The following is a 16,698-nucleotide window of genomic DNA, read 5'->3' on the forward strand; positions in this document are numbered from 1 at the left end:
CAAACGTCGGCAAGCCCCTGCATATCAGCAACACTGACTGGTAATTACCGGCTGCTATTACAGCCGACCAACAGGCCACAGCAGGGACACCGACGAGCTCGTCCACTGACGGACAAACAATTCGCCATCATCACCCTACACTGTGCATCCGATATATGACCTACCGGCCACAAAAACGATGATAAACCTAACTGTTGCAGGTTGCTGACGCTGAACGAGAGCTCTACACCGGCACCCAGCGGCAGCCGCCGAGCAACACCACCGCACGACGTCAAAGGTATCGACATGCCTGATACCCACTGCTTACAAAGCCTAACCTTGAACGACCTATCGCAGCCAGCGAGACATCCGCTACTGCTCTTACCACCCGACCTAACTATCGTTCAGGTTTTTTTGCTATGGCTCTGCCCTTCGTTCGACTTCGAGCCAATATATCTCCAGACGTACGCAAACATCGCAGTACCAACATCCTGCGACACATCACTTTACTGAAAACTAACCCTTATGAAGAGGCGGCAGTAGACCTTTTGAGTTGACCATCATGCCAGTGTGGGCGTGGAAGGGATCCACCTCTGTTTAAAAAAAAAACACTGTTGCTGTGACCTCTGAGATCAATCATGCGTACGTGGAGAAACAGAAAATGTGTTGCTATAGTTGGATTGTACTTCACACATGTGCAAACTGTGGGCATATAAAAGAAAGTTCAATGTTCGTACTGTACCATAGAAACACATCATAATAAGATGTGTAAGTCATTTCCTTGACTCTGCTAATGTTGCCGCCGACAGACCCAGATATGAACGCTCAAAACCCTCGCGGTAGGCAGCGAATATTGATAGTGAATTGTCAGGACTGGCTCAAGAAAGTGTGGTAGGACCGTTATGATTTTCTGCATACATAAATCGTCTGGAGAACAGGTGAAAAGCAATCTACGGTTCCCAGAACGAATATGAAACTGCCTGGAAGGTTAAAACTGTGTGCTGGATAAAAGGCTCGAAATTAGAACCTTTGTCTTTGGCTGGAAAATGCTCTAGCGACTGAGCCACCCATGTACAACTCACGAGCCGTCCACACAGCCTTACTACCGCGAGTACCTCGACTCCTACCTTCTAAACGTGCCGTGAGACGTGCTTGGGTAGCTCCTCATGAAGGCAGAGGTCTGGAGTTCGAGTCTCGATCCGGCATAAAGCTTCTATGTGCTAAAAAGTTTCCATGTGCTGTCGTTTGCTGATGATGCTGTGGTGTACGGGAAGGTGCGGAAGTTGGGTGATTGTAGGAGGATACAAGAAGAGAAAATTTCTAATTGATGTGATGAATGGTAGCTAGCTATGAATTTGGGAAAACGTACGTTAATGTGGACGAGTAGCAAAAATAAATACGTTATGTTCCAACACAGCATCAGTAGTGTGCTGCCTCACACAGTCAAGTCCCTTATGTATCTGGGTGTAGCCCTGCAGAGCGATGTGAAATGGAACTTGCATGTGAGGATTAAGGTAGGGAAGGTGTATGGCCGACTTTGGTTTATTGCGAGAGTTTCGGGAAAGTGTGGTTCATCTGCAAAGGAGACCGTGTATAGGGCGCTAGATCGACCCGTTCCTGAATACTGATTTCTCCTATTTCATCGTGATGATCATTTCTCCCTATTTAGGTGGGTGGCAAGAGTGCTTTCGCAATCGGAGGAGAAAACTGGTGATTGAAATTTCCTGAGAAGATCCTGTCGCAACGAAACACGCCTTTGTTTTAATGATTGACACTCCAGTTCACATATCATGTCTTGTGACACTATCTCCCCTACTTCACAAAACGAGCTGCCCTTCTTTGTACTTTATCGATGTCATCCGTCAGTCTCACCTGATGCGGATCCCACACCGCACAGCAATACTCCAGAATAGGTCGGACAAGCATGGTGAAGGAGTTTCGGAAAACCGTGTTTAATGACTGCTTTAGCGACACTGCCGTCAGTGACTTCACCATTGTCATCGTGCAGTGAAAGTATTGATTGCGTCTTGCCAATGATGTGCTTTACGTATGACCAGACTCTCTTTTTCTGCCGCACTTCGAGACAGAGCTTTGTTGTGGACATTACTGAAAGCATCTCGCATTTAAGTACGCACTATATTTCGAACTTGTGCAATACTTTGCCAGTCTTGGGGATTTTGCGTTCTTTTAAATTTAGCAGCGTTTTTCGTTGCTTCTGCAACAACGATCTGACCCGTTTTGTGTACCATGGGGATCAGTACCATCATTTATTAACTTATGTGGTATATATCACTTAATTGCTGTCCATGCTATCTCTTTGAAATCATTCCACAACTTTTCTACGCTTACATGATCAGATAGGAAGGAGTGAAGACTGTCCCTTAAAAAGGCGTTAAGAGCATTTTTATCAGCTTTTTTAAATTGATATACTTTGCGTTTCTTTTTTTATCGTTGTAGGTGTTACGGTATTAAGCCTAGCAGCAACTGCCTTGCGGTCGCTAATCCCTGTATTCGTCACAATACTCACTATTTGTCCAGGATTACTTGTCGCTAGAAGGTCAAGTATGATTTCGCAACCATTTACCCGTTGAGTCTTACCTCTGAAGATGTCTGGCGCAGTTCTGGGCGAAACGTTAGGAACAGAGGAGCTTCATGGACCACGACCTTACAACCGGGGAGGTTTAACAGAAGCAGTTCCACAGTTCGTGAAAGCCTTCATCATTTCGTTTTGTGTCTGAAGATGAAACCGTAACATGCTTCGAAATCGACGGCAAATAAACAAGTATAGCTCCCTGGACAGTGAATGTTAAAGTTCCAGAATGAGATTTTCACTCTGCAGCGGAGTGTGCGCTGATATGAAACTTCCTGGCAGATTAAAACCGTGTGCCCGACCGAGACTCGAACTCGGGACCTTTGCCTTTCGCGGGAGAGCTTCTGTAAAGTTTGGAAGGTAGGAGACGGATACTGGCAGAAGTAAAGCTGTGAGTGCCGGGCGTGAGTCGTGCTTCGGTAGCTCAGATGGTAGAGCACTTGCCCGCGAAAGGCATAGGTCCCGACTTCGAGTCTCGGTCGGGCACCCAGTTTTAATCTGCCAGGAAGTTTCAATGTTAAAGTTGCCAGCGTGCTCAGAAACGAAATAATTCACTGCTTAGTCCCCAGCATACTGCGTCATAGAAGCAATAAGGTCGTGAATAGAGCAGTATGTTTCCTGTAAGGGTCGTACCTTCACGAGGAGGCGAGAGAAAATTCCTAAACTGAAGTCAGAATAGCCGAGACACTTTCTCGAAGGAAATCCCATCTTTAGGTAAACATTGCGTATCGGGCAGTTGTGACCGACGCTTACGGCGTTATAGCGGAGGCAGAGAGAGAGAGATAGGAGGGGAGAAGGGACCAGCGAGGACCCTCGACCGAAGAGGTCCTTGAGGAGGACGTTCGGAGACGCAGCTCCCCCGCTAAGTGGGTCTGAGGGCCATTTTTCTTCCTCGCCGGAAGCTGCGCTGACCCCGGGGCTCACGGCGGAGATCCCGGGTAATCCCCGCGTCGACATCGCCGGCGGCGCGCGCGCAGTGGAAGCAAGCTCCACGTCGTGGCCAGTCGGGAGTGGAGCAACAAGCGCCCCCCACCGCCACGCCGTATTGCGTCACCGCTGACGTCACAAAACGAGTGCGAGAACATCTTGCGCAGGGCGTCGCAACCACAGGATTAGAGTGCACTGTGACGAGCCAGACCATTAGAAGAAAGACTGGCCACGGTGCGCCATACTTCAATTGTGCATCGTGTGCGGGTTGCGATCTTGTTACTGCGGTTTGCTCGGTTCTTCTAGGGGTGTATCCGGAACAGCAACAGCTCGAAATTTCATTTAGCACTGCGGTGAGGCATTTTGCGGTCGACACAACTCTCCGAGTTCGGCAGAACAGTGGTGTCAGAGCTGCTTATCCTTCGCTATTTGTTCACAGTCTTCAAAAAAATGCAGTCTAGCAACCTATCGTCACAACTCTTTAAAACGAACGGGAATAACAGAAGACAGGGATAAGAATTCTCAGTTCGCACTATCGACAGGTGCTCCTTATTTGTTATGAAACGACATTACAGTACCATGCAGAGACAATTCAAACATGTAGATGACAATGACAGAGCAAAAAAGCGTCGTAAGTTCACAAGGTGGCGAGAGAAAATTCATAAACCGAAGTCAGAATAGCCGTGACACTTTGCTCGGAAGACCTTCCTGCTACGTCTCGAAGGAAATCCCATCTGGACGTAAACATTGCGTATCGGGCAATTGTGACCGACGCTTACGGCGCTATAGCGGAACAATGGATCGAAAGACGAGATTCATTGTTCTGTCCAATTTGAAGACATGGAGATTTTGAAGAAATTGGTGGTACGAATAGCAAAGTTCCTGAAGACACCGCCATTATTCCAATGTCAGTTGCAAAAGTTTTGAATGGGAATGAATGAATAGTATGGAGACGATTTTTCGATTTAAAACTCAGTATTGTTGAATTTATGAAAGAAAAAAGGAGTGCAGGAACTAAAATTAGAACATCCGGAATGGATTGCAGACTTTGAATTTTAATTGGACCTCACTGGACGCTGTCCACAGTAAAACATTCCAAGGTACATCTGATTTGATGGGGATGCATTTAAAAATCTGATCGAGCTGTAGATGGGACACATTCCGTCGAAGAACATACACTTGCCGAAGCTCAGTCGCGCTAAAGAAAGCACGATATTTGAAGAATTCATTGTGGACTTGAACAAAGTATACTTTTATAAAGGTTTTGAGGAGACTGTCGGTCTTGAATCTCTTTTCGAGCTGTTCGTTGCCGTTTCAGCTGGAAGCTCCCTGTGCGCGTGCAGACGTATCTGATTGACCTAAAAGATGATTCCTGTTTCGATGACGAATCATTTTACCTTAAAATTGTAAAGGGCGTCTACATTGCCTTCCTCAGGTAGAGCTTCCAAGTCTCCACAATGAGATCGAAGAATTTTCTGTCGACAAAACTATATAAGTGATCATTACATTGCAACTGCGAAACTCTGTTAAATTGTCTGCGTCTGTTCGTATGCAGGCAGTTTGTACCAGATACAAATTACAGTACAGGCCATTAAAATTGCTACACGAAGAAGAAACGCAGCTGATAATCTGGTACTCACTGGAAAAATATATTATACTAGAACTCACATGTGATTACATTTTCACGCAATTTGGGTGCAGAGATCTTGAGAAATCAGTACCCAGAACAACCATCTCTGTCCACAACAACGGCCTTGATACGCCTGGGCATTGAGTCAAACAGAGCTTGGATGACGTACAGGTACAGCTGCCCGTGCAGCTTCAACACGATCTCACAGTTCATCAAGAGTAGTGACTGGCGTATTGTGAAGAGCCAGTTGCTCGGCCACCATTGACCAGACGTTTTCAATTGGTGAGAGATCTGGAGAAGGTGCTGGCCAGGGCAGCAGTCGAACATTTTCTGTATCCAGAAAGACCCGTACAGGACCTGCAACATTCGGTCATGCATTATCCTGCTGAAATGTAAGGTTTCGCAGGGATCGAATGAAGGGTAGAGCCATGGGTCGTAACACATCTGAAATGTAACGTCCACTATTCAGAGCAACGTCAATGCGAACAAGAGGTGGCCGAGACGTGCAACCAATGGCACCTCATACCATCACGCCGGGTGTTACGCCAGTATGGCGATGACGAATACACGCTTCCAATGTGCGTTCACCGCGATGTCGCCAAACGCGGATTCGACCATCATGATGCTGTAAACAGAACCTGGTTTCATCCGGAAAAAATGACGTTTTGCCAATCGTGCGATTTAGGCAAATCACGGAAACCCGATTCATGATGGCTGAGCACGGATTTGAACCATCGTCCTCCCATACGCGAGTCCAGTGTGTTGACCATTGTGCCATCTCGGTCGGTCTCTGAGTGTTTCAATATTTCTATTTTTTCCACACAGCAGATTACAATCGGGTCCCAACATTTACTGTTGAAGCTGTCTACATATTGTGTAAAGTATTTTACTATTGACGCTGGATGGATTCATCTGACGTCACAGTTATGTATTCTGGTTATAGACGGGCTAATGGGTTTCGACCGTACACTGTCTCATCTTGTGCCAACGGCGTTATTGGATGCGGTATGGAGGAGCACACAGTCAGCACATCGCTCTCCCGGTCGCTGTTGAGTTTGGCCATCTTGGAACCGCTAGTAACCAGTCGAGTAGCTCCTAAATTGGGCATCCAGTCTTGCCAATTGAGGTCCAACTTGACTGAGAAGTAGCGGCACCGGTCACGAAACCTGACAATGACCAGAAGGGTGATGCCTCTCCATATTCACATCCAGGGATGCCTGAAGCTTGAGGATGAAACAGCGGCCGGTCTGTACCGTTGGGTCTTCAAGGCTTGTACGGACTGTGTTTGTTTTTAGCCCCTCAATTGGCATCACGACGCTGAGTTCTCCCAATACCAGTCCTCACTCCAAAGAAAAATACCTGGCAGTACCGGAAATCGAACCTAGTTCACCGCATGGCCGCCACCCAGCTATGCAAGTGGGCAATATTGCCGTGCAACCTGTTATATATATAGTCTGAAGACAGCTGAAGACGATTTGAGAGTAGAAACAGTTTTTGTATAATGAATTACTTATCAATAGTTCTTGTCGGTTGGCCAACGGCATTGCTGCAGTGGTAACACCGGTTCCCGTCAGATCACCGAAGTTAAGCGCTGTCGGGCTGGGCTAGCACTTGGATGGGTGACCATCCGGTCTGCCGAGCGCTGCTGGCAAGCGGGGTACACTCAGCCCTTGTGAGGTAAACTGAGGAGTTACTTGAATGAGATTTTCACTCTTCAGCGGAGAGTGCGCTGACATGAAACTTACTGGCAGATTAAAACTGTGTGCCGAACCGACACTCCCGAGTTCGAGTCTCGGTGGCGGGTGGGATTAGGCGAGCGGTCTGAGGCGCTGCAGTCATGGGCTGTGCGGCTGGTCCCGGCGGAGGTTCGAGTCCTTACTCGGGCATGGATGTGTTTCTTTGCCCTTGGGATAATTTAGGTTAAGTAGTGTGTAAGCTTAGGGACTGATGACCTTAGCAGTGAAGTCCCATAAGATTTCACACACTTTTTTTTTCATGTCTCGGTCCGGCAAACAGTTTTAATCTGTGAAGAGCTACTTGATTGAGAAGTAGCGGCTCCGGTCTCGTAAGCTGACCACGTGCCCCTCCGCATCTCCATCCAGTGACGCCTGTGGGCTGAGGATGACACGGCGGCCGGTCGGTACCGTTGGGTCTTCCAAGGCCTATTCGGACGGAGTATAGTTTTTTGTTTTTTAATTCTCGTCGGTTGAAAGATGATAGATCTTTAAGATTTGAGGCAGTAAACTAGCACACGTGTCAGTGAGTGTTGTAAGAAATGACGTAAGCGACAGCCTTGCCATCCCGAGAGTTTGCTGTGACGAAACAGAGCGGTGATCCCGTCAGCGTGACGACGACGATGTCGCCCCATGAAATAAGACGAAGCCGCAACCACAGAGACCAAAGTGTCTCTGCCTGACCCGATGGGCAGCGGAATCAAGTGATCAACAGGCGACAGTGTGGGGGAGAGGAGCGGGGTATTGTGGGAGGGCGGTAGTGAGTTTGGAGGGGAGGCGAATAAAGCGCGAAACACGTGGCGGCCGTGTGAGCGATGTGCTGCCCACGCCCCCACATTAATACCGGCTTCGGACGGCTCGGTCGTTGACGGGCGTCTCTTGGCATTACTCCCGCCTGTTCTCTCTTCGTGTGTGGCACGCGGAAGGCGAGCGTCCCGGAACACGTCAACCAGACACTGTGTCACGCCTTCTTGCGTCACTGGGAGACACTAGACAAGCTGCGGACACATACAGGGTGAAAAGTATTTAAACCGAAAAACTCTGGGAGGTTGTAGGGGACATCAAAACCAATATTTTTCCCTAATGTCATTTTATCCTATGAGGACTATTTAAACCGGTAGGGGAAGATTTCTCTGGCGGCAAATTAATTAAACCAACAAACACTTTCCCATTTTTTTTAATGACCAAGCTACAACAAGTAGGTAGCAGATACGACCCAATTAAACAGTCTCCAACAACACCGACCCACACATTAACGAAGAAACGCACTTGATGAGCGCTAGTAACTGTGGCATGTGGGTTATCCTTACTCCAAACATGCGAATTGTGCATGTTGAAGACTCCATCACCCCCGAAACAACACAGAGAATGCAAATGTAGGATGCATTTCACACTGTTCCAGGTACCACTGCGAAAACTGTGCTCTGGGTGGATGTTCAACTGGTTCCAGGTTGTGGACACGCTGTAACTGACATGGACGTAACGAAGGACTGTTCTTACATTCGTGTGATTCGTCCCCATGTTACGTGCAATTGCACAAGTGGTGATTGAAGACAGCTTCCTCAAGGTGCAGTGTTCTTACCGTACGACGGCGTCCCTTTCCAGCTAATCTGCAAAATGGCCCGGTCTCACGCAGACGTTGGTACGCAGCTGCAAAGGTCGTATGATGCGGGATACGGCGATTAGGATACTACTCTTGATAAACCCGCTGTGCAGCTCGTCCGTTGTGGTGCGCTACGTAGTACGCACCAACCATATCAGTGTACTCAATCCAGCTGTATCGATCCATTAGCAAACACAGACAACGCACTACTTCACTGGTGGACAGCAGTTGCCTACAACTGAAAGGCGTAATACGCCCTCTAACTATTGAAGAGCGTAATAAGGCCTCCAACGGTTTAAATAATCCTCATAGGAAAAAATGACGTTAGGGAAAAGCATTTGTTTTTATGTCCCCTACCACCTCTTAGAGTTTGTCGGTTTAAATACTTTTCACGCTGTATGAGTGGGTACTATAATTTCAGCTACGTCTGTTTATGAAGTGACGTAACAGTGAAGTACAATGTTTGGTTAAGATTTGTCGGCAATTTCTATAAAATAATAACGGATGAAGGGAATTATGGTAAACAGTAATTAATTAGAAACTTAACAACAGTGCATAGCATAAAATAAAAATAGAAAGCAACTCATCTGCTGGCTGTGTGTAGATAATATGGCATCATCTGTTTGTAATCCTTGTGAACGGACAAGTTAATAACGAAAATAATTCTTCAATCTAGGTTTTCATCTTTTAGCACTGACTACTCGTCATGTTCATATAGTGGTACGAACCCCGATTACAAAGAGATTTTTTGCCCAGAGTTTCGAAAATTCAGAGTCAATAAGAAGGTACTTGTAGTTATTTGTGGCATTCAGTCACTTTTAACTTTCCGAGAAAAGCGACGAAAAGTGAACGGGCTAAGTTTTTTTTTATTGGTCTAATTCAATTGAATATTTTGATTCTACGTATGTTGAAAATTGGAGAGAGTCAAAATTTTGCAGTGTTTGTTTGATTCATAACGTTTATTTCAGGAAATAATAGAAATAAAAAACGGAAAATTGGGTATTACGGGAACCGGTTATCTTGAATCGTTAAACAAGCGTGAAAAAAAAAATTACCAACAAACAGTTCTATCAGCAATGACCGTCGTCCGTATTGCATAGTTTTCTGGAATCCCAAATACCCAAACACAGTTCAGACCCTCCCCCCCCTAGACACACCCCCCCACCCCCCCCCCCTCCCCACCCACACCCCCACACCCCGACACCGCCCCCCCCCACCCCCCCCACCCCCCACACACACACACACAATTCGATTGGGCCAGCTGGCGGTGAATCGAGGAAGTACAGTACATACTGGCGAAACTAAAATGACCTCTAACATGGAAATAAAGCGTTTCCGGACACATGTCCACATGACATCTTTTCTTTATTCGTGTGCGAGGAATGTTTCCTGATAGTTTGGCTGTACCTTTTTGTAACACCCTGTAGATGTGAAGCGACTTGCGCAGTACAGACTTTCGTGGGGAGCCGCGTCTGGGAAAATCTTCGGACTGAAGGGTGCAACAACTATGACGTCGACGACAGTGTAACTGTGAGACGTCTACTTACAAAGGAACTATCACTGGAACGTGAATCCGCTAGTTATCCTCAACGATCTCACTGCAGGAGTCGGAAGAACTGCGCGGACATATCTCGACAGTAGAACGTCAGCCAGAGAGAGGGGGTTGGGAGCGGCGGACGCATCGCATCAGCAAGCGTGCCTCATCCCATCTGGGCCGGCGGCGATAGCATCTGGGCCTGACGGATCTGTCGAGGCGGGGCTCCAGCCCGGAACACCTGTTGTCGGCCCGTCCGGGCGACCACAATGGACCGCACAGCGCGACCGCCGATGGACAGCGGCGATCCCCGGCCGCCAAAGAGGCCAGCAAGGCGCTATCTGCAGGCGGCCATCGGCTCAGGTAATTCCCACCACCGCCGCCCCCGCCGCCCCCACGGCAGCCTCCGCCCACCGTCTCCATGGCGACGTCGCGCGCCTCCACGGTCGCTCCGACGAGGCAGTCAGCCTGACGCGAGACGGCACACCGCTTGAGCGCTTCGTCTTACTGATGACGTCAGTAACACACACACACACACACACACACACACACACACACACACACACACACACACACACACGCCGGCCGGCGTGGCCGTACGGTTATAGGCGCTTCAGTCTGGAACCGCGTGACCGCTACGGTCGCAGGTTCGAATCCTGCCTCGGGCATGGATGTGTGTGATGTCCTTAGGTTTGTTAGGTAAAGTACTAAGTTCTAGGGGACTGATGACTTCAGAAGTTTAAGTCCCACACTGCACAGGGCCATTTGAACCATTTTCATGGCGCTGTAAAATTCCGCTACAAAATGCCACTGCTCCTCCACACTTTATCAATGGGCTGCGTCGTTTGCTTCAGCTGCTCTAGCAGCGTGTTGCGCTATTCTGTCGTGGGGATATCCATATGTACAATGGCTGCAGACACGTGGTTACAAACCAACGGAAAGCCGTTTACAAACGTCCACAGTTGTTCAGTATCTTAGGAATGACAATACTTTCCACCTGGACTGCTATTAAATCTAATTATTTCCAATTTAGATTTTGGCATCATATCCCATTCTTTTCGTTTTATTGTCATTTATTGATATTTTGCTCTAGTTTCGACCTGCTCATTAAGGGGGATAGTACTTGGAGCACGAGAGGCATCACAGTCGATTCTAATTTCCACTGTCTATACTTTTACAAATAAATTCATAAAACTTTGTCAGCATCACCAGAAGTATTCAGGATTCACACTCATTGCAGTGGAAGATCGCAAACATAAAAAAAATTACGTGTGAAGTTTCATCATTCTTTCACTTACTAATGGCTGCATTTGTTGCTATAGGTACACTTTTCTTCATAAGTTAGAGAGATTCTTCGATGAATTTTGCACAGCATACAAACCATACTTACACCTATATGAAACTCTAGAATTTATTAAATTTATGAAACAGCGAATGAGCTGTTGTATTTCAAAGTTCATGTTTAGAAAAAACACATTTTCTAGTTACTTACCTCAATTTTACCATAGTTTTTAACAGATTTGTAAAATTCTAGAGTTTCATACACCTTTGAGCATAGTTTGTATGCTGTGCAAAATTCATCGAAGAATCTCTCTTACTTATGAAGAAATGTGTACCTATAGCAACAAATGCTGCCATAAGTAAGCGAAAAAAAGATCATGAAATTTCACACGTAAAAAAAATTCATTTTTTATGTTTTGGAACTTCCACTGCTGTGAGTGTAAATTCAGACTTCTTCCTGGTCATGCTGACAAAGTTTTGTAAATTTATTTGTATAAGTATAGACAGTGAAAATTAACATGTCCTGCTATGCCTCTCCTGCTCCAAGTCGGCCCGTTTGACGTCCTACCCCCCCTAACGCCCTATTTCACCTCATTTTCCTAACGGATACGTTGGTCGTACGTCCCAAATTGATTTATGCCATTATTTTACGCTGTGTAGCTCGTCTGTTATGACTAACAACTCTACGCAAACGCCGCTGCTATCGGTCGTTAAGTGAAGGCCGTCAGCCACTGCGTTGTCTGTGGAGAGGTATTACTTGAAACGTGGTACTCTCGGCACGCCTTTGATACTGTGCATCTCGGAATATTGGATTCCTCAACGATTTCTTAAGTGGATTGCCCCATGCGTCCAGCTCCAAGTACCATTCCGCGCTGAAAGCCTGTTAATCCCTGTATGTCTGCCATAATCACGTCGGGAACGTTGTGCTTGACTCGCCTGAGTTCAAACGAGAGCTCTTCCAATGCACTGCGCTTGTATGACTTGTGTACACAATACTACCGCCATCTGCATATATGCATCTGGCTACCGCATGCCAGCCGGAGTGGCCGTACGGTTCTAGGAGACGAGCGACCGCTACGGTCGCAGGTTTGAATCCTGCCTCGGGCATCGATGTGTGTGATGTACTTAGGTGGTTGTTGTTTTTGTTGTTGTTTTCGGTCCTGAGACTGGATTGATGCAGCTCTCCCTGCTACTCTATCCTGTGCAAACTTGTTCATCTCCGAGTACCTACTGCAGCCTACATCCTTCCGAATCTGCTTAGCGTACTCATCTCTTGGTCTACGATTTTTACCCTCCACGCTGCCCTCCAGTACTAAATTGGTGATCCCTTGATGGCTCAGAACATGTCCTACCAACCGATCCCTTCTTCTAGTCAAGTTGTGCCACAAACTTCTCTTCTCCCCAATCTTATTCAATACCTCCTCATTAGTTATGTGATCTATCCACCTAATCTTCAACATTCTTCTGTAGCACCACATTTCTAAAGCTTCTATTCTCTTCTTGTCCAAACTATTTATCGTCCATGTTTCACTTCCATACATGGCTACACTCCATACAAATACTTTCACAAACGACTTCCTGACACTTAAATCTATACTCTATGTTAACAACTTTCTCTTCTTCGGAGAGGCTTTCCTTGCCATAGCCAGTCTACATCTTATATCCTCTCTACTGCGACCACCATCAGTTATTTTGCTCCCCAAATAGCAAAACTCCTTTACTACTTTAAGTGTCTCATTTCCTAATCTAATACCCTCAACATCACCCGACTACATTCCATTATCCTCGTTTTGCTTTTGTTGATGTTCATTTTATATCATCTTTTCAAGACACTATCCATTCCGTTCAACTGCTCTTCCAAGTCATTTGCTGTCTCTGACAGAATTACAATGTCATCGGCGAAGTTTTTATTTCTTCTCCATGCATTTTAATACTTACTCCAAACTTTTCATCTGTTTCCTTTACTGCTTACTCAATATACAGATAGAATAGCATCGGGGAAACGCTACAACTCTGCCTCACTCCCTTCCCAACCACTGCTTCCCTTTCATGCCCCACGACTCTTATTACTGCCATTTGATTTCTGTACAAATTGTAAATAGCCTTTCGCTCCCTGTATTTTACCCCTGCCACCTTCAGAATTTGAAAGGGAGTATTCCAGTCAACACAGTCAAAAGCTTTCTCTACAAATGCTAGAAACGTAGGTTTGCATTTCTTTAATCTTTCTACGTCTACATCTATATGATTACTCAGCAATCCACACTTAAGTGCTTGGCAGAGGGTTCATCGAACCACAATCATACTATTTCTCTACCATTCAACTCCTGAAAATCGAGCGTGACAACGAGCACCTAAACCTTTCTGTTCGAGCTCTGATTTCTCTTATTTTATTCTGATGATCATTCCTACCTATGTAGGTTGGGCTCAACAAAATATTTTCGCATTCGGAAGAGAAAGTTGGTGATTGAAATTTCGTAAAAAAGTCTCGCCGCGACGAAAAACGTCTATGCTGTAATGACTTCCATCCCAACTCGTGTATCATATCTGCCACACTCTCTCCCCTATAACGCGATAATACAAAACGAGCTGCCCCTTTTTTGTACCCTTTCGATGTCCTCCGTCAATCCCACCTGGTAAGGATCCCACACCGTGCAGCAATATTCTAACAGAGGACGAACGAGTGTAGTGTAAGCTGTCTCTTTAGTGGACTTGTTGCATCTTCTAAGTGTCCTGCCAATGAAACGCAACCTTTGGTTCGCCTTCCCCACAATATTATCTATGTGGTCCTTCCAACTGAAGTTGTTCGTAATTTTAACACCCAGGTACTTAGTTGAATTGACAGCCTTGAGAATTTTACTATTTATCGAGTAATCGAATTCCAACGGATTTCTTTTGTAACTCATGTGGATCACTTCACACTTTTCGTTATTTAGCGTCAACTGCCACACCATACAGCATTTTTTTCTAAATCGCTTTGCAACTGATACTTCGGATGACCTTACTAGACGGTAAATTCCAGCATCATCTTCGAACAACCTAAGAGAACTGCGCAGATTGTCACCCAGGTAATTTACATAGATCAGGAACAGTAGAGGTCCTAGGACGCTTCCCTGGGGAACACCTGGTATCGCTTCAGTTTTACTCGATGATTTGCCATCTATTGCTACGAACTGCGACCTTCCTGACAGGAAATCACGAATCCAGTAGCCAGACGATACCCCATAGGCCCGAAGCTTGATTAGAAGTCGCTTGTGAGGAACGGTGTCAGAAAACTTTCCGGAAATCGAGAAATACGGAATCAACTTGAGATCCCCTGTCGATAGCGGCCATTATTTCGTGCGAATAAAGTTGTAGGGCCAGTATTGCCTCCCGTGCTCCAATATTTCTCCAGAATCCAAACATCTTCCCAGAGGTCGGTTTCTACCAGTTTTTCCATTCACCTGCAAGGAATCGCGTTAGTATTTTGCAGCTGTGACTTATTAAACTAATAGTTCGGTAATTTTCAAATCTGTCAACACCTTCTTTCTTTGGGATTGGAACTATTATATTCTTCTTGAAGTCTGAGGGAATTTGGGCTGTCTCATACATCTTGCTCACCAGATGGTAGAGTTTTGTGAGGACTGGCTCTCCCAAGGCTCTCAGTAGTTCTAATGGAAGGTTGTCTCCTCCTGGGGCCTTGTTTCGACTTAGGTTAGTTAGGTTTAATTAGTTCTAAGTTCTAGGCTACTGATGACCTCCGAAGTTAAGTCGCATAGTGCTCAGAGCCAGCTACCGCATGACTGTCACCTCAGTGTGTAATGTGAATAATAGTGGTCCTAGAACACACCCCTGTGGAACACCCAAAATTTGCTATAAGCCGAAGGAGGCCTTCCTACCCAGGACTGTGTATTTTTGCTGTCACAGGATGATCAGTCTGGCTCGGCAAAGCTAAGTCGTGCGAGGCGTCTGCGCTCCGGGCCTTAGTTTTGTGGAAGACGGATGCGGCTGCAGCTGCCGTGTGAGCGGACGGAGGCGAACAGCTGCAGCCGGGAGAGGGCGCTGACGAACCCAGACAGGTGCCTGCGACGCCGGGGCTGGGGCCGCGCCTCCCACACGACAAGTGTCGCTAAGTGCCCTCGCAGCGCTTGTTTGTCTGTCCGGGCCCGTCGTGGGCGGCGTCTATTTTTTTCCCGCTTTCACAGGCAAAACGGGCGGTGACGTAACGGTGCCTCTTCTTGTGTCACCGATAAACTCAGGGGGGGGAAAAAAAACAGGCGCCCAATTTCTCAGGTTTCATCTGGCCCTTCCTCGTATCTTCGTTGTTGATACAAACCCATTATGAAGGATCATTTCTCCCCGTACTGCGGTACCGACATTTTTTTTTTTTTTGTCATGCCACAACATAAAAAGCGAGAGGAAGCTGGTATATCATCAGATTACTACTATGGCGCGTGCACAGAGGGTATGCAAGCTGAGTTCATTTCGATACAATCCAAACGATCTCTTAAATGAAACTTCCTGGCAACTTAGCCAAAGCCTGCGGGATGTTTCCAGAATGGCTTTTGGGCACAGTATATTACAGAAAATACGTTACAAGTACTGTCGGGTAGCATCGCATGTGTGCAGAGTGAAAATCTCATTCTGGAAACATCCCCAGGCTGTGGCTAAGCCATGTCTCCGCAATATCCTTTCTTTCAGGAGTGCTAGTTCTGCAAGGTTCGCAGGAGAGCTACTGTAATATTTGGAAGGCAAGAGGTGAGGCACTGGCAGAAGTAAAGCTGTGAGGACGGGGCGTGAGTCGTGCTTGGGTAGCTCAGATGGTAGAGCACTTGCCCGCGAAAGTCAAAGGTCCCGAGTTGGAGTCTCGGTCTGGCACACAGTTTTAATCTGCCGCTAAGTTTCATATCAGCGCACACTCCGCTGCAGATTGAAAATCTCATTGTAAGTACAGTCTTGTCCATCACCAGTGGTGTCGGGCTTTCTATTTTCTTTAAAAAACTGTGGTGAGATTGTAATTTTTGTTTTCTAAACAATTGAGTAGCACCAAGGTTCAAGGACAGCATGGCTCAGTATTTCTGCAGGGGACTGCCAACGATTTGTTGAGTCCCTACCATGTCGAGCTACTGCACTACATTGGGCACATCCTTTGACTTTTGCCAACTCATTTTACAAGCTGTTACGTAAAATGGGAACGTTTCTTGTGGGGTTACGGAGATGCAACTTCTCAATCCCACCAATGGATCAGTTAAAAGTCGCTCAGTGGGGACTCCCGAGCGTCAGTGCCATAGGGATCACTTCATTTTTTCAGGCAGTGCCTACACCTGTATCTCCTATCGGCGGATGGAGTAAGCAGGAGCTGCGTCCTCAGTAATGGTAATACAAGGTGGCGCAGGGGAACGGGAAATTTTGAACGTTACAGTTGGCAGCACTGTAGCTGTAGTA

The 16,698-nt window shown here is 46.6% G+C and overlaps 1 protein-coding gene and 1 pseudogene across 3 annotated transcripts in view; one reads left to right on the forward strand and one right to left on the reverse strand.

Moving 5' to 3' along the window:
* LOC126293660 (homeotic protein Sex combs reduced-like) overlaps positions 1 to 16,698 on the reverse strand; it is a 272,010-nt gene that overhangs the window by 20,036 nt on the left and 235,276 nt on the right. The gene's annotated exons all lie outside the window — the stretch shown is intronic.
* LOC126293873 (5S ribosomal RNA) lies at positions 6,660 to 6,777 on the forward strand (annotated as a pseudogene).

Source organism: Schistocerca gregaria, chromosome 10 (genome assembly GCF_023897955.1).
Source record: "Schistocerca gregaria isolate iqSchGreg1 chromosome 10, iqSchGreg1.2, whole genome shotgun sequence".
NCBI lineage: Eukaryota > Metazoa > Arthropoda > Insecta > Orthoptera > Acrididae > Schistocerca > Schistocerca gregaria.